Source organism: Mobula birostris, chromosome 4 (assembly GCF_030028105.1).
Source record: "Mobula birostris isolate sMobBir1 chromosome 4, sMobBir1.hap1, whole genome shotgun sequence".
NCBI classification, from domain to species: domain Eukaryota; kingdom Metazoa; phylum Chordata; class Chondrichthyes; order Myliobatiformes; family Myliobatidae; genus Mobula; species Mobula birostris.
The window spans coordinates 2073062-2091681 of record NC_092373.1 but is presented as its reverse complement, the minus strand read 5'-3'; the positions used below and the strand labels follow the sequence as shown (position 1 = coordinate 2091681).

General features: G+C 46.8%; 1 pseudogene; it reads right to left on the bottom strand.

Moving 5' to 3' along the window:
- Positions 1–381: 381 nt before the first annotated feature.
- The window catches only part of LOC140196954 (tumor protein p63-regulated gene 1-like protein), an 80432-nt pseudogene continuing 62193 nt past the window's right edge, over positions 382–18620 (bottom strand).

The following is an 18620-nucleotide window of genomic DNA, read 5'->3' as shown; positions in this document are numbered from 1 at the left end:
TTTTAGCCAGGTACTAGAATGAAACACAGGATTAGGTAACAGTTGGATTTGTAGACATGCCAGTGTGCGATGGTGCCAAAGCTGAAAACATATTCAACTGCATTGCATCATCATTGGGGAGCGGGGGTGCTACCTCCCTGAAATGAGTTTTTGCAGGGTGGGATGTCTGTGAAAGAGTAGCGCTGGGCTCTGAGAGCACAGAATAAGCCAATGTTTGGCCAACTGACGCACCGGGCCCGGATGAGGAGGTCAGGGGAGAACAGGCCGGTGTTCAGCTCACACATCTGCAGTGTTTCCTTCTCTCTGCACAGCTGAGGCTGCGGCTGCGGCTGCGGCTGGCGGCTGCCTTTGTGAATCTGGACTCACTTTCATCAACTTCAGTTCCATGTGTTACTTGCTTACTTTTATTGTTTTTCTGCATATAGGATGTTTGACAGACTTTTTTCAATGGGTTCTTTTGGGTTTCTTTGCTTTGTGGCTGTCTGTGAAGAGACAAATCTCAAGCTTGTATAACGTACACATACTTTGATAATAAATATACCTTGAACTTTGAAATCATTGCTACAGACAGCTGTGGAGGCGAGTCTTTGAGTATATTTAAAGTGGAGGTTGACAGGCTCTTGATTAGTGAGGGTGCCAAAGGTTACGGGAGAAGGCAGGAGAATGGGGTTGAGAGGGATAGTAAATTAGCCACGATGGAATACAGAGCAGACTCGATGGGCAGAGTGGCTCACGGTCTTGTTCAGACACAGTGCAGAGTGTGGACGGTGTGTATGGACATACTGATGGGCTTTATGCATGGGCTGAGTGGGGGGGGATCTTTACACAGTGCAGATGCTAGAACCCCACTGAACCGCGCGCCAGCGAGTATCCCAGCTTGTTCTGGTTGCTGATGAGGGAGAAGACCCCGACGTATGTCTCGATAAGGATCGGGTGGTCCAGTACCACAGCGCCGTTCGCTCGGCCGGGGACGGGGTCCACCTCGTAGGCCCGTTGGGCAGCTTTCGCCAGCTGCTCCTTAAAGCTCTCAAGCTGTGGAGAAGAAACAAGGTGTTCAGAGTGGGAGGCAGTGCACCAGCAACACAACGCAGACAGCTCGGATACTTATCTTATTTCATTTAGAGATTTAGCATAGAATATTCACTGGAACTCCCCGAAATCTATCGAATGGTGAAAGGCTTTGATAGAGTGGATGTGGAGATGATGTTTCCTATGGTGGGAGATTCTATGACCAGAGGGCACAGCCTCAGAATAGAGGGATGTCCTTTTAAAATGGAGATGATGAGGAATTTCTTTAGTCAGAGAGTGGCGAATCTGTGGAATTCTTTGCCACTTGTGGCTGTCTTTATGTATATATAAGGCAGAAGTCAATAGACTCTTGATACGTCAGGGCATGAAGGGATACGGGGAGAAGGGCTGAGAGGAAAATTGGATCAGCCTTGATGAAATGCCAGAGTAGACTTGATGGGCCAAATGGCCTCATTCTGTTCCTGTATCTCATGGTCTGATGGGCCCAGCGACACCCAGTTTAACCTGGTCTAAGCACAGGACAGCTTACAAAGACAAATTTACCTACTAACCGGGACATCTTTGCACTGTTGGAGGAAACCTGAGCAGCAGAGAAAATCCCAGCATCCCCTGGGAGGCCTCCTTACAGATGGTATTAGAATTGAACTCTGAATTCCAACGCCCCGAGTCGTAATAGTGTCGTGCTCACCACATCACAATCATGGCATAGATCACTGAGTCAGAACACCTAGACTTGTGAGAGCAACGTCCCCTTCACAGCACACAGAACATGGAATGCTGCAGTGAAGTCCAGGCCTTTGGCCCACGATGTCGCACCAACTCTTCCCTCCCACACACCTCTCCATTTTCTATCATCTATGTGCCTAAGAGTCTTGTAAATGTCCCTAATGTATCTGCATCTACCACCATCCCTGGCAGGGCATTACACACACCCAACACCCTTCGTGTTAAAAAAAACTACCTCTGACATCCGCCCCCCCCCCCCACTCTTCTCCAATCGCTTTAAAATTATGCCCCATTGTATTGGGGTCATTTCTGCCCTGAAAAAGTGTCTCTAGCTGACCACTCAATCTCTGGTTCTTGTACACCTCTACCAAATCACCTGTCATCCTCCTTCACTCCAAAGAGAAAAGCCTAAGTTTGTCAGCCTCTCCTCATAAGACATGCTCTCTAGTCCAGGCAGCATTCAGGTAAATCTCTGCACCCTCTCTAAAGCTTCCACACCCTTCCTATAATGAAGCAACCAGAACCGAGCACAATACTCCCAACTGTGGTCAAACTAATCACTCTCTGTACAGGTCAGAACGGAGCGTCACCCTCATCCCAGCTCCCCACAATGGGTCCATATTCCCGCAGCCCAAGGCGCATTGACACAGGAGGTTCTGCAAAATGCTGGAGGAACTCAGCAGGCCAGGCAGCATCTATGGAAATGAATAAAGAGCTGACGATTCAGGCAACACCCTGGTAAGCCTCTTCTGCATCCTCTCCAAAGCCTTGACAGGGTGGTAAGGAAGTAGGGTGTGTCAGGGGATTAAACTCAGGAGCCATGAGATAATTTTGCAGCTCTGTAAAACTCTGGAGTGACCACATGTGGAATATTGTGTTCAGTTCTGGTCACCTCATTGTAGGAAGCAATGTGAAGCTTCAGAGGGGGTGCAGAAGGGATTTTCCAGGATGCTGCCTGGATTACAGAGCACGTCTTGTGAGGATAGGCTGAGTGAGGTAGACTGAAGAACAATGAGAGGTGGTGGTGGAGATGTACAAGACAAGGAGATCGAGGATGAGAGGGATAATAAAACAGCCGTGATGGAATGGCGGAGCAGACTTGATCAGCTGAATGGCCCAAGTCTGCTCCTACATATGGTCTGATGAGAATTCTTCCTGTAATGGGGCAACCAGAACTATACACAGTACTCCAGATGCAGCCCAGCTAGAGTTTTAAGAAGCTGATTACTGAATTTTTCAATATCCATTCTCCCTGGTGGCTGCATATAGACTGAGCTGTAATTGTCTTTAATTATGATTGGATTAACTGGTGAGATTTAGCAATTTACAGGTGTTTTTGCTAAAAGCACATGGAGCTCTGGGCATTGCCAAACCTGTAGAAAAGTGAGCCAGTTCATTTAAATACTGTGAGAACTAAATCAAGTTTAGTGACTGTATGCCAACAAAGACATTAGACAGTGATTGTGGGTGATAATTTCATTAAAACTCACTTGCCTAAGGTGGAATTCAGAGTGCAGGCTTAAACTGTGGGAACTGGGTGTAACTAAACACTGAACTATTCTTGGCTCTGACTCGGTTGCATCACTGTTAGTCGAGTGTGCTAACACTCTGCCAGGGGCAGAGGCAGCCCCCGCACAGGATCAGAAAAAGCTGTAAACTCAGCCAGTTCCATCAGTGCCACCAGCCTGACCAACACTGAGAATATCTTCAGAAGGCGTTACCTCGAAAGGGTAGCATCTGTCATTAAGGACCCCCATCACCCACACAGGCCCTCTTCTCACTGCTACCATCAGAGTTGGTGCAGGAGCCTGAAGACACACACTCAACGTTTCAGGAACAGCTTCTTCCCCTCCGTCATCACAATTCTGAACGGACAACGAACCCATGAACACAAGCTCACTATTTTTTGTTCTCTTTTCACATTACTTAATTTATTTTATTTCTTATTTTAACTTATTTTTTTATTATTGTGTATTGGAATGCCCTGCTGTTGGAAAACAGTAAATTTCATGACACTCAGCGATATTAAACCTGATTCTGAATCTGACCCTCTGACACTCATCTGACCCTCTGACCCTTTGATCTGACCCCCGACACTCAGATCTCACCCTCTGATCTCACCCTCTCTCACTCTGATCTGACCCTCTGACCCTTTAATCTGACCCTCTGATCTGACCCCCTGACACTCTGATCTCACCCTCTGACCCTCTGACTTGACCCCCTGACACTCTGATCTCACCCTATGACCCTCTGAAACTCCGATCTGACCCTCTGACACTCTGATCTGACCCCCTGACACTCAGATCTCACCCTCTGACCCTCTGATCTCACCCTCTGACACTCTGATCTGACCCCCTGACACTCAGATCTCACCCTCTGACCCTCTGTGCGAGAGAAACATGGCTAAGCATGTTCTCAGGTGTGTCACTCTCTGTGACACCATCCTCAGGAGTCACAGGTGTACACTCTGTGACACAGTCCTCAGGTGACACACGTGTGCAGTTTATACCTGTGACACTCTCTGTGACTGTGTTTGGATGAGACAGGTGTGCAGTTTATACCTGTGACACTCTCTGTGCCTGTGTTTGGATGAGACAGGTGTGCAGTTTATACCTGTGACACTCTCTGTGCCTGTGTTTGGATGAGACAGGTGTGCAGTTTATACCTGTGACACTCTCTGTGACAGTGTTTGGGTGACACAGGTGTGCAGTTTATACCTGTGACACTCTCTGTGACTGTGTTTGGGTGACACAGGTGTGCAGTTTATACCTGTGACACTCTCTGTGACCGTGTTTGGGTGACACAGGTGTGCAGTTTATACCTGTGACACTCTCTGTGACTGTGTTTGGGTGACACAGGTGTGCAGTTTATACCTGTGATACACTCTGTGACTGTGTTTGGGTGACACAGGTGTGCAGTTTATACCTTTATTTGTGCTTTATAACATTATAGCTTTATTTGTCATGTGTACATTGAAATAGTGAGATGCATCGTCCTGAGTCAAACTGGTCAGGGTTCTGCTGGGCTGCCCGCGTGCCTCCAGGCTTACCACACTAACGTAGCACGCCGACTACTTATGAAATGCATCCAGTAACGCTTCGGGATGTGTGAGGTCAGCAGGCAGCCTGAGGAAACCCTGATGGTCATGGGGTGAACGTACAGACAGTGACAGGAAGCAAGCCCGGTTTGGGGTTATTGTAGTGGTGAGCAGTGTTACTCAGGGCAATACACCACTGGGCCACTCCGATGATGGTTCCAGATTCTCGTGTCACACCATCTACCCTTCATCCAGCACACTTGACATCTCATCTGTTTGAATAAAGTTACTCTCATCTTTCTAAGCTCCAATTAATACAGACATGAATGTCCAGCCTCTCTCTACAGGACCAGAAGAGTATAAAACAGGAGTAGAATTAATCCATTTGGCTTATTGAGTCTACTCTGCCATTTCATTGTGGCTGATTCATTTTACCTCTCAGCTCCAAACCTGCACCCCACCACCCCCGTGGTAGATCAAGAATCTATCAACCTCTGCCTTAAATACACCTAAAGACTCGGCCTCCACAGCTGCCTGTGGCAAAGAATTCCACGGATTCACCACTCTCTGGCTAAAGAAATGCCTCCTCATCTCCATTCTAAAAGGATGCCACCCAATTTGAGGCTGTGTCATCTGGTCCTGAACTCTCCCACCACAGGAAACATCCTCTCCACATTTACTCTATCAAGGCCTTTCAACATTCAATATGTTTCAATGAAAAATGAATATGGTATATGGAGGAATTTAAGGTGGGGGGTTATATCGAAGGCAGGGTTTAAGGGTCGGCACAACATTGTGGGCCGAAGGGCCTGTACTGTGCTGTATTATTCTATGTTCTATGAGATCTCCCTTCATTCTTCTAAACTCCAGTGAATACAGACCCAGAGCCATGAAAAGTTTAACGCTGGAATAATTTTCCTAAACCTTCTTGAACCCGCTCCAGTTCCAGCACTAAGGGGCTGAAGACGCCTTACAATACTTCAAGTGAGGCCTTTCTAGTGCTTTATAATGTCTCAACATCACATCCTCACTTTTATATTCTAGTTCTTTCAAAATGAATGGAAACATCGCATTTGTCTTCCTTGCCACAGACTCAACCTACAAATGAACCTTCAGGGAGTCCTGCACAAGGACTCCCAAGTCCCTTTGCACCTCAGTTTTTTCTGTATTTCTCTCCATTTAGAAAATCGTCAACACTCTCATTTCTTCTACCAAAGTGCATGACCATACACTTCCTGACACTGTGCCACATTTTTTGCCTATTCTTCTAATCTAAGTCCTTCAGATCCTCTCTATGTCCTCAAAAGTACTTGCCCCTCCACCTATCTTCATATCGTCTGCAAACTATACAACAATTCCATCATCCAAATCATTGACATATAACGTAAAAAGAATTGGTCCCAACATAGCCCCCTGTGGAACACCACTAGTCACTGGCAGACAACCAGAAAAGACTTCCCTTATTCCCACTTTTTGCCTCCTGCCGATCAGCCACTGCTTTATCCATGCTAGGATCTTTCCTGCAAAACCATGAGTTCATAGCTTGTTAAGCAGCCTCATGTCTGTCATCGTGTCAAAGCCCTCCTGAAAATCCAACCGAATTTCCTTTACAACAGGAATTCTGCAGATGCTGGAATTTCAAGCAACACACATTAAAGTTGCTGGTGAACGCAGCAGGCCAGGCAGCATCTCTAGGAAGAGGTACAGTCGATGTTTCAGGCTGAGACCCTTCGTCAGGACTAACTGAAGGAAGAGTTAGTAAGAGATTTGAAAGTGGTGAGGGGGAGGGGGACCCACCCCCTCCTGAATTTCCTTTGTCTATTCTGCTTGTTATTTCTACAAAGAATTCCAAGTTTTGTCAGGCAAGATTTTCCCTTGAGGAAACCATGTTGACCATGGCCTATTTTATCATGTGCCTCCAAGTACCCTGAGACCTCATCCTTAATAATCAACTCCAAAATCTTCCCAGCCACTGAGGTTAGAGGAAATGGCCTATAAATTTCTGTTCTTCTGCCTCTCTCCTTCTTGAAGAGTGGAGTGACATTTGCAATTTTCCAGTTTTCTAGGAGAATCTAGTGATTCTAGAAAGATCATTACTAATGCCCCCACTTTCAGAGCCCTGGAGTGTACACCATCTAATTCAGGTGACTTATCTACCTTCAGACCTTTCAGTGTTCCAAGAACCTTCTCTTTTTTTACGATAGCTTCACACATTTCACGCTCCCTGACACCTGGGATTTCCACCATACTGCTAGTGTCCTCCACAACGAAGACTGATGTCAAATACTTGTTCAGTTTGACCGCTATTTCATTGTACCCCATTACCACCTCACCAGCATCATTTTCCAGTAGTCTGACATCCATTCTCGCCTCTCTTTTACACTTTGTGTATCCAAAGAAACTTCTGGTATCCTATTTAAAATTATCAGCTAGCTTACTTGTATATTCCACCTTTACCTTCTTAATGGCTTTATTTGTTGCCTTCTATTGGTATTTAAAAGCTTTCCAATCCTCTAACTTCCCACTAATTTTTGCTCTATTATACGCCCTCTCTTTTGCTTTTATATTGTCTTTGACTTCCCTTGTCAGCCATGGTTGTGTCATCTTGCCTTTGGTATGTATATTTCCGGGGCCTTCCGAATTGCTTTCAGAAATTCCAGACATTGCTGCTCTGCCATCATCCCTGCCAGTGTTCTTTTCCAATCAATTCTGGCCAACTCCTCTCTTTAATTACCTTTACTCCACTGTAATACAGATACATCTGACTTTAGCTTCTCCTTCCCAAATTTCAGGGTGAATTCAATCACATGATGATCACTTCCCTGAAGGGTTCCTTTACCTTAAACTCTGGTTCATCGCACAACACCCAATCCCGAATAGCTGATCCTCCAGTAGGCTCAACCTCGAGCTGTTTTAAAAAGCCATCTTGTAGGCATTCTAGAAATTCCCCCTTTTGGAATCTAGCACCAACCTGATTTTCCCCATCTACCTGCACATTGAAATCCCAAATGACTATTGTAACATTGCCCTTTTGGCATGCATTTTCTATCTCCCATTGTAACTGGTAGACTACATCCTTACTACTGTTTCGGGGTCTCTATATTTCTCCTATCAAGGTCCTTTTACCCTTACAGTTCCTTAGCTCTACCCACAATGATTCAACACCTTTCTAATGATTTAATTTCATTTTCTACCAACAAAGCCATGCCATGCCACCCCCTTCCTGCGTGTCCTTTCGATACAATATGTATCCTTGGACATTAAGCTCCAGGCTATAATCTGTACACTGCTTGCTTATTCCAGTTACTGTGCAACTTTTGATGCCCTGACCGATCAGGAACGTAACAATTTCCGCTTTACATATACCCAGAGACTTGGCTTGCAGAGTTGCCTATGGCAATGAATTCCACAGATTTACCTCTGGCTAAAGAACTTTCTCCTCATCTAAATGGACTTCCCTTTATGCTGAGGCTTTGCCCTCCGACCCTGAATTTCCCCTGCTGTAGGAAACATTCTCTCCATGCCCATTCTATTGAGGCCCCCATTCAGTGAGTACAGGCCCAGAGGCATCAAGCACTCCTCATATGTTAACCTTTGATTTCTGGAATCATTCTCGTGAAGCTCCTCTGGACCGTGTCCAATGCTAGCGCACACTACCACCAGTGTCTGTAAGGGGTTTGCTGGTTCTCACTATGACCACGTGGGTTTCCTCTGGGTGCTCCAGTTACCTCCCACATGGATTAGGGTTAGTAAGTTGTTGGCTTGCTCTGACAACACCGGGAGTGTGTGATACCTGCGGGCTGACCCCAGCGAAAGCCTTCCACTGAGTTGCACAAACTGACACCTTCAACTCGATATTTCAATGTACATGTGACAAATGAAGCTAATTTTTAGATCCTAAATAGAGTCATAGTCAGAGAACACCACAGTAGAGAAACAGGGCCTCAGTCGGCACCTCAGCTAGACCACAGCCCCAGACCCATCCCTGTACCTATCCAGATTTCACTTAAACATAGAAACATAGAAAATAGGTGCAGGAGTAGGCCATTCGGCCCTTCAAGCCTGCACCGCCATTTATTATGATCATGGCTGATCATCCAACTCAGAACCCTGCACCAGCCTTCCCTCCATACCCCCTGATCCCCGTAGCCACAAGGGCCATATCTAACTCCCTCTTAAATATAGCCAATGACCTGGCCTCAACTGTTTCCTGTGGCAGAGAATTCCACAGATTCACCACTCTCTGTGTGAAGAAGTTTTTCCTAATCTCGGTCCTAAAAGGCTTCCCCTTTATCCTCAAACTGTGACCCCTCGTTCTGGACTTCCCCAACATCGGGAACAATCTTCCTGCATCTAGCCTGTCCAATCCCTTTAGGATTTTATACGTTTCAATCAGATCCCCCCTCAATCTTCTAAATTCCAACGAGTACAAGCCCAGTTCATCCAGTCTTTCTTCATATGAAAGTCCTGCCATCCCAGGACTCAATCTGGTGAACCTTCTTTGTACTCCCTCTATGGCAAGGATGTCTTTCCTCAGATTAGGGGACCAAAACTGCACACAATACTCCAGGTGTGGTCTCACCAAGGCCTTGTACAACTGCAGTAGTACCTCCCTGCTCGTGTACTCAAATCCTCTCGCTATAAATGCCAGCATACCATTTGCCTTTTTCACCACCTGCTGTACCTGCATGCCCACTTTCAATGACTGGTGTATAATGACACCCAGGTCTCGTTGCACCTCCCCTGTTCCTAATTGGCCACCATTCAGATAATAATCTGTTTTCCTATTTTTGCCACCAAAGTGGATAACTTCACATTTATCCACATTAAATTGCATCTGCCATGAATTTGCCCACTCACCCAACCTATCCAAGTCACCCTGCATCCTCTTAGCATCCTCCTCACAGCTAACACTGCCGCCCAGCTTCGTGTCATCCGTAAACTTGGAGATGCTGCATTTAATTCCCTCATCCAAGTCATTAATATATATTGTAAACAACTGGGGTCCCAGCACTGAGCCTTGCGGTACCCCACTAGTCACTGCCTGCCATTCTGAAAAGGTCCTGTTTATTCCCACTCTTTGCTTCCTGTCTGCTAACCAATTCTCTATCCACATCAATACCTTACCCCCAATACCGTGTGCTTTAAGTTTGCACACTAATCTCCTGTGTGGGACCTTGTCAAAAGCCTTTTGAAAATCCAAATATACCACATCCACTGGTTCTCCCCTATCCACTCTACTAGTTACATCCTCAAAAAATTCTATGAGATTCGTCAGACATGATTTTCCTTTCACAAATCCATGCTGACTTTGTCCGATGATTTCACCGCTTTCCAAATGTGCTGTTATCACATCTTTGATTACCGACTCCAGCAGTTTCCCCACCACCGACGTTAGGCTAACCCGTCTATAATTCCCCGGTTTCTCTCTCCCTCCTTTTTTAAAAAGTGGGGTTACATTAGCCACCCTCCAATCCTCAGGAACTAGTCCAGAATCTAACGAGTTTTGAAAAATTATCACTAATGCACCCACTATTTCTTGGGCTACTTCCTTAAGCACTCTGGGATGCAGACCATCTGGTCCTGGGGATTTATCTGCCTTTAATCCTTTCAAATTACCTGACACCACTTCCCTACTAACATGTATTTCGCTCAGTTCCTCCATCTCACTGGACACTCTGTCCCCTACTATTTCTGGAAGATTATTTATGTCCTCCTTAGTGAAGACAGAACCAAAGTAATTATTCAATTGGTCTGCCATGTCCTTGGTCCCCATAATCAATTCACCTGTTTCTGTCTGTAGGGGACCTACATTTGTCTTTACCAGTCTTTTCCTTTTTACATATCTATAAAAGCTTTTACAGTCAGTTTTTATGTTCCCTGCCAGTTTTCTCTCATAATCTTTTTTCCTCCTTCCTAATTAAGCCCTTTGTCCTCCTCTGCTGAACTCTGAATTTCTCCCAGTCCTCAGGTGAGCCACTTTTTCTGGCTAATTTGTATGCTTCTTCTTTGGAATTGATACTATCCCTAATTTCTCTTGTCAGCCACGCGTGCACTACCTTCCTTGATTTATTCTTTTGCCAAACTGGGATGAACAATTGTTGTAGTTCATCCATGCAACCTTTAAATGCTTGCCATTGCATATCCACCGTCAATCCTTTAAGTGTCATTTGCCAGTCTATCTTAGCTAATTCACGTCTCATACCTTCAAAATTACCCCTCTTTAAGTTCAGAACCTTTGTTTTTGAATTAACTATGTCACTCTCCATCTTAATGAAGAATTCCACCATATTATGGTCACTCTTACCCAAGGGGCCTCTCACGACAAGATTGCTAATTAACCCTTCCTCATTGCTCAAAACCCAGTTTAGAATAGCCTGCTCTCTAGTTGGTTCCTCGACATGTTGGTTCAAAAAACCATCCCGCATACATTCCAAGAAATCCTCTTCCTCAGCACCTTTACCAATTTGGTTCACCCAATCTACATGTAGATTGAAGTCACCCATTATAACTGCTGTTCCTTTATTGCACACATTTCTAATTTCCTGTTTAATACCATCTCCGACCTCACAACTACTGTTAGGTGGCCTGTACACAACTCCCACCAGCGCTTTCTGCCCCATAGTGTTATGCAGCTCTACCCATATCGATTCCACATCTTCCCGGCTTATGTCCTTCCTTTCTATTGCGTTAATCTCCTCTTTAACCAGCAACGCCACCCCACCTCCTTTTCTTTCGTGTCTCCTGAATATTGAATATCCCTGAACGTTGAGCACCCATCCTTGGTCACCCTGGAGCCATGTCTCTGTGATCCCAACTATATCATAATCATTAATAACAATCTGCACTTTCAATTCATCCACCTTGTTACGAATGCTCCTTGCATTGACACACAAAGCCTTCAGGCGCTCTTTTACAACTCTCTTAGCCCTTATACAATTATGTTGAAAAGTGGCCCTTGTTGATGCTTGCCCTGGATTTGTCAGCCTGCCACTTTTACTTTTCTCCTTAGTACTTTTTGCTTCTACCCTCACTTTACATCCCTCTGTCTCTCTGCACTGGTTCCCATCCCCCTATTGTGAACTAACCTCCTCTCGCCTAGCCGCTTTAATTTGATTCCCACCCCCCAACCATTCTAGTTTAAAGTCACCTCAGTAGTCCTCGCTAATCTCCCTGCCAGGATATTGGTCCCCCTAGGATTCAAACTCTGACATTGAACCTGTACCTACCATTCCTACTGGCAGCATGTCTCAAGCTCTCTCCCCCTGAGTGAAGAAATTCATCTGAAACATTACACCTTTCTTCCAGAACCACTGACCTCTAGTTCCAGTCTCATCCAACCTCAGTGGAAAAAGCCTGTTTACATTTACCCTGTCTACACCCTCATCATTTTGTATACCTCTATGGATTCTCCCCTATTCAACCTTTCCCTATAACTCAGATCCTCCAGTCCTGACAATGTCCTTGTAATTTTTTCCTTGTCCATAAGACCATAGGATATAGGAGCAGGAGTAGGCCATTCAGCCCATCGAGTCTGCTCTGCCATTCAATCATGGGCTGCTCCAATTCTTCCAGCCATCCCCACTCCCCTGCCCTTCACCCCATACCCTTTGACGCCTTGGCTAATCAAGAACCTTATCTATCTCTGTCTTAATACACCCAATGATTTGGGCTCCACCGCCATTCATGGTAACAAATTCCACAGATTTACCACCCTCTGACTAAAGTAATTTCTCCACATCTCAGTTCTAAAAGGATGTCCTTCAATCCTGAAGTCGTGCCCTTGTGTCCTAGAATCCCCTACCATGGGAAATAACTTTGCCATATCTAATCTGTTCAGGCCTTTTAACATTCAGTACGTTTCTATGAGATCCCCCCTCATTCTCCTGAACTCCAGGGAATACAGCTCAAGAGCTGCCAGATGCTCCTCATACAGTAACACTTTCATTCCTGGAATCATTCTCGTGAATCTTGTCTGAACCCTCTCTAATGTCAGTATATCCTTTCGAAAATAAGGAGCCCAGAACTGCACACAATAGTCATGAGTATTGTGGTCTCATAAGTACCTTATATAGCCTCAACATCACATCCCTGCTCCTATACTCTATTCCTCTAGAAATGAATGCCAATATTGCATTCGCCTTCTTCACAACTGACTCAACCTGGAGGTTAACCTTTAGGGTATCCTACACAAGTACTCCCAAGTCCCTTTGCATCTCTGCATTTTGAATTCTCTCCCCATCTAAATAATAGTCTGTCCATTTATTTCTTCCACCAAAGTGCACGACCATACACTTTCCAACATTGTATTTCATTTGCCACTTCTTTGCCCATTCCCCTGAACTGTCTAAACCTCTCTGCAGGCTCTGTTTCCTCAACACTACTCACTCCTCCACCTATCTTTGTATCATTGGCAAATTTAGCCACCAGTCCATTAATCCCATAATCCAAATCATTGACATACATCGTAAAAGGCAGCGGTCCCAACACCGACCCCTGTGGAACTTCACTGGTAACTTGCAGCCAGCCAGAATAGGATCCCTTTATTCCCACGCTCTGTTTTCTGCCGACCAGCCAACGCTTCACCCATACTAGGAACTTCCCTGTAATTCCATGAGCTCTTATCTTGCTAAGCAGCCTCATGTGTGGCACCTTGTCAAAGGCCTTCTGAAAATCCAAGTACACCACATCTACTACATCTCCTTTGTCTGCCCTGCTTGTAATTTCCTCAAAGAATTGCAGTAGGTTACTCAGGCAAGATTTTCCTCTCAGGAAACCACGCTGACTTTGGCCGATCTTGTCAGGTGCCTCCAGGTATTCCGTAATCTCATCCCTAACAATCGATGTCAGGCTAACAGGTCTATAGTTTCCTTTCTATATAAAAATATAAGAGCACAACTTCAGGATTGAAGGACGTCCTTTTAGAACTAAGATGTGGAGAAATTACTTTAGTCAGAGGGTGGTAAATCTGTGGAATTCGTTACCACAAGTGGCTGTGGAAGCCAGGTCATTGGGTGCATTTAAGGCAGAGATAGATAGGTTCTTGATTAGCCAGGGCATCAAGGGGTATGGGGTGAAAGCAGGGGAGTGGAGATGACTGGAAGAATTGGATCAGCCCATGATTGAATGGTGGAACAGACTCGATGGACTGAATGGCCTAATTCGGCTCCTATATCTTATGTTCTTAGGGTCTTATGGGTCTTTCTGCTGCCTCCCACCCTTCTTAAATAGCAGAGTAACATTTGCAATTTTCCAGTCATCCAGTACAATGCCAGAATCTATCAATTCTTGAAAGATCATCGTTAATGCCTCTGCAATCTCTCCAGCTACTTCCTTCAGAACCCCAGGGTGCACTCCATCAGGTCCAGGAGATTTATCCACCCTCAGTCATAATTTTCACTGCACACACTTCACTTCCCTGACACTCTTGAATATCCGGTGTACGGCACATGTCTTCCGCTGTGAAGACTGATGCAAACTACGCATTCAGTTCCTCTGCTATCTCTGCATCTCTCATTACAATATCTCCAGCTTATTGATATCTTTCCTTGCACCCTCATCCTTTCCGGCCATTAAGGACATTTTCCAGAGGTGGTGCCTCAAGAGGTTGCATTCGACATTAAGGACCCTCGGCTAATGATCTGTCTCAGACCATTCCCCCCCCTCCTTAAGCCCACTAGTACCTCACAGACCCTCCCCTACCTGTCTGATCCCACTAGTACCTCTCAGATCCTTCCCTCCCTGTCTGAGGTCCCTAGTACCTCACAGACCCTTCCCTCCCTGTCTGATCCCACTAGTACCTCACAGACCCTCCCCTCCTTGTCTGATCCCACTAGTACCTCACAGACCCTTCCCTCCTTGCCTGAGCCCACTAGTACCTCACAGACCCTCCCCTCCTTGTCGGATCCCACTAGTACCTCACAGACCCTTTCCTCCCTGTCTGATCCCACTAGTACCTCACAGACCCTTCCCTCCTTGCCTGAGGTCCCTAGTACCTCACAGACCCTTCTCTGCCTGTCTGATCCCACTAGTACCTCACAGACCCTTCCCTCCTTGCCTGAGGTCCCTAGTACCTCACAGACCCTCCCCTCCCTGTCTGATCCCACTAGTACCTCTCAGATCCTTCCCTCCCTGTCTGAAGTCACTAGTACCTCACAGACCCTTCCCTCCCTGTCTGATCCCACTAGTACCTCACAGACCCTTCCCTCCTTGCCTGAGCCCACTAGTACCTCACAGACCCCCCCTCCTTGTCTGATCCCACTAGTACCTCACAGACCCTTCCCTCCTTGCCTGAGGTCACTAGTACCTCACAGACCCTTCCCTCCTTGTCTGATCCCACTAGTACTTCACAGACCCTTCCCTCCTTGCCTGAGGTCACTAGTACCTCACAGACCCTCCCCTCCTTGTCTGAGCCCACTAGTACCTCACAGACTCTTCCCTCCCTGTCTGATCCCACTAGTACCTCACAGACCCTTCCCTCCTTGTCTGAGGTCCCTAGTACCTCACAGACCCTCCCCTCCCTGCCTGAGGTCCCTAGTACCTCACAGACCCTTCCCTCCCTGTCTGAGGTCACTAGTACCTCACAGACCCTCCCCTCCTTGTCTGAGGTCCCTAGTACCTCACAGACCCTCCCCTCCCTGCCTGAGGTCACTAGTACCTCACAGACCCTCCCCTCCTTGTCTGAGGTCCCTAGTACCTCACAGACCCTTCCCTCCCTGCCTGAGGTCACTAGTACCTCACAGACTCTCCCCTCCTTGTCTGAGCCCACTAGTACCTCACAGACTCTTCCCTCCCTGTCTGATCCCACTAGTACCTCACAGACCCTTCCCTCCTTGTCTGAGGTCCCTAGTACCTCACAGACCCTCCCCTCCCTGCCTGAGGTCCCTAGTACCTCACAGACCCTTCCCTCCCTGTCTGAGGTCCCTAGTACCTCACAGACCCTTCCCTCCCTGCCTGAAGTCACTAGTACCTCACAGACCCTTCCCTCCCTGCCTGAGGTCACTAGTACCTCTCAGACCCTTCCCTCCCTGTGTGATCCCACCAGTACCTCACAGACCCTTCCCTCCCTGCCTGAAGTCACTAGTACCTCACAGACCCTTCCCTCCCTGCCTGAAGTCACTAGTACCTCACAGACCCTTCCCTCCCTGCCTGAGGTCACTAGTACCTCACAGACCCTCCCCTCCTTGTCTGAGCCCACTAGTACCTCACAGACTCTTCCCTCCCTGTCTGATCCCACTAGTACCTCACAGACCCTTCCCTCCTTGTCTGAGGTCCCTAGTACCTCACAGACCCTCCCCTCCCTGCCTGAGGTCCCTAGTACCTCACAGACCCTTCCCTCCCTGTCTGAGGTCCCTAGTACCTCACAGACCCTTCCCTCCCTGCCTGAAGTCACTAGTACCTCTCAGACCCTTCCCTCCCTGTGTGATCCCACCAGTACCTCACAGACCCTTCCCTCCCTGCCTGAAGTCACTAGTACCTCACAGACCCTTCCCTCCCTGCCTGAGGTCACTAGTACCTCTCAGACCCTTCCCTTCCTGTCTGATCCCACTAGTACCTCACAGACCCTTCCCTCCCTGCCTGAGGTCACTAGTACCTCACAGACCTTTCCTTCCCGTCTGATCCCACTAGTACCTCACAGACCCTTCCCTCCCTGCCTGAGGTCACTAGTACCTCACAGACCCTTCCCTCCCTGCCTGAGCCCATTAGTACCTCACAGATCCTGGTGAACATATCATCGGCTCCTTTAACCGGGTGCTCAGTAAAGGTTGTATACGGAATGTCATTGCTCCAGGGATTCCAGCGGGAGAAGAAATCAGCCTCTCGCAGTTTGTCCCAGTGAACCCGCAGACCATGGCCCTCCTTCCTGTCAGGAGAGAAGAAGAGAGCTCTGTGATACATTCCCAGGGAGCACAGTGGTGGGACCATGCTTCACAGCCAGCTTGGCATTCATTCTGAGAGGGCTGGAAAATAAAAGCAAAGAGTGGGGATAAGTGGGGGTCAGCTGCTGGTGATTTGTGCTGTTCTCCAGGGATTGGTGTTGGGACCACTGCGTTTTGCAGAATTGATGGCTTTATGGTCAAATTTGCATATATTATGAAGATGGGTGGAGGGGCAGGTAGTGTTGAGGAAATGGGGAGGATGCAGAAGGACTTGGACAGATTAGGAGAATGGGCAAAGAAGTGGCAGATGGAATACAGTGTTGGGAAGTGTACGGTCATGAACTTTAGTAGAAATAAAGGCATAGGCTATCTTCTAAACAGGGAGAAAATTCAGTTATCTGAGGTGGCAGTCCTTGCAACGGGACTTGGCAGTCCTTGCAACACACATCAAAGTTGCTGGTGAATGCAGCAGGCCAGGCAGCATCTCTAGGAAGAGGTACAGTTGACGTTTCAGGCCGAGACCCTTCGTGAGTCCTGACTGAAAAACAGTTACTTTCCCCAAGCAGTAAGGCTGATCAACACCTCCACCCACTAACTCAACCCTCCACACCCCCAACCACCAGTATTTTATCATTTCCTGTCAGTTACCTTATGTACAGACACTCCTGTGCTGAGTGTCACTTTATGGACATACAATCAATCTATGTATATAAACTGCCTTATGTATTTATATTTATTGTGTTTTTATTATTATTGTATTATTTATCTTTTTTTTGTGCTGCATCAGAATCTGTAGTAACAATTATTTTGTTCTCCTTTACACTGTGTACTGAAATGACATTAAACAATCTTGAATAAACGCTGACCTTGGTAAGGACACTTTCCTGTTGAGAACATACAGTAGATGTGAGTTCTGTTGCGTTCTGATCCAAGCAATTTAGTAAGGGTTTGCCTTTTCCTTCACTATCTTCCACTGTCAATGTCAGGTCAGAGCAACACCTCATACTCCGTCTGGGTGGCCTCCAACCTACTGGCTTCTACATCCATTTCTCCAACTTCCAGTATATTCTCTACCTTTACCCGTCACAATTTTACACTCTTCTTTCTGGTTGCCCTCCGACCGTTTCTTCTCTCCTCAACTGTCTATCACTGCCCCTGGTGCCCCCTTCCCTTTCTCCCGTGGTCCTCTCTCCTCTCCTATCAGATTTTATCTTCTCCAGCCCTTTACCATTTCCACCCATCACCTCCCAGCTTCTTACTTTCTCCCCTCCCATCCACCCAGCTTCACCTATCACCTTCTCGCTTGTTCTCCTTGCTCTGGCTCCACCTTCTAATTCTGGCATCTTCCCCTTCCTTTCATGTCCCGATGAAGGGACTCTGTCTGCAACGTTGACTGAGACCTTCATTTCCAGAGAGGCTGCCTGACCTGCTGAGTTCCTCCTGCATTTTAAGACATAAGATAAAGGAGCAGAATTTTGCCCATTGAGCCTACTCCGCCCTTTCATTATGGCTGCTCCCTTTTTTCTCTCAAACTTCTGTCTTCCCCATTTCTCCCTTCGTGCCCTGACCAATCAAGAAGCTATCAATCTCTGCTTTAAATATACATAAAGACTTGGCCTCCACAGCTGCCTGTGGCAAGGAATTCCACAGATTCATCACTGTGGCTGAAGAAATCCCTCCTCATCTCCGTTCAAAATGGACATCCCTTTATTTTGAAGCTGTGCGCTCTGGTCCTAGACTTCCCCACCATAGGAAACATCCTCTCCACATCCACTCTATTTGTGTCCTTTGGCCCCGGACTCCCCCACTATAGGAAACATCCTCTCCACATCCACTCTGTCAAAGTCTTTCAATTGTGAGGAGATCCAGGAGTGCCCCTATTAACTGTTTGAAGAGAGACATTCATCATTGATGGTTTGTTTTGAAAGGAGAGAGAGACGAAGATCAAC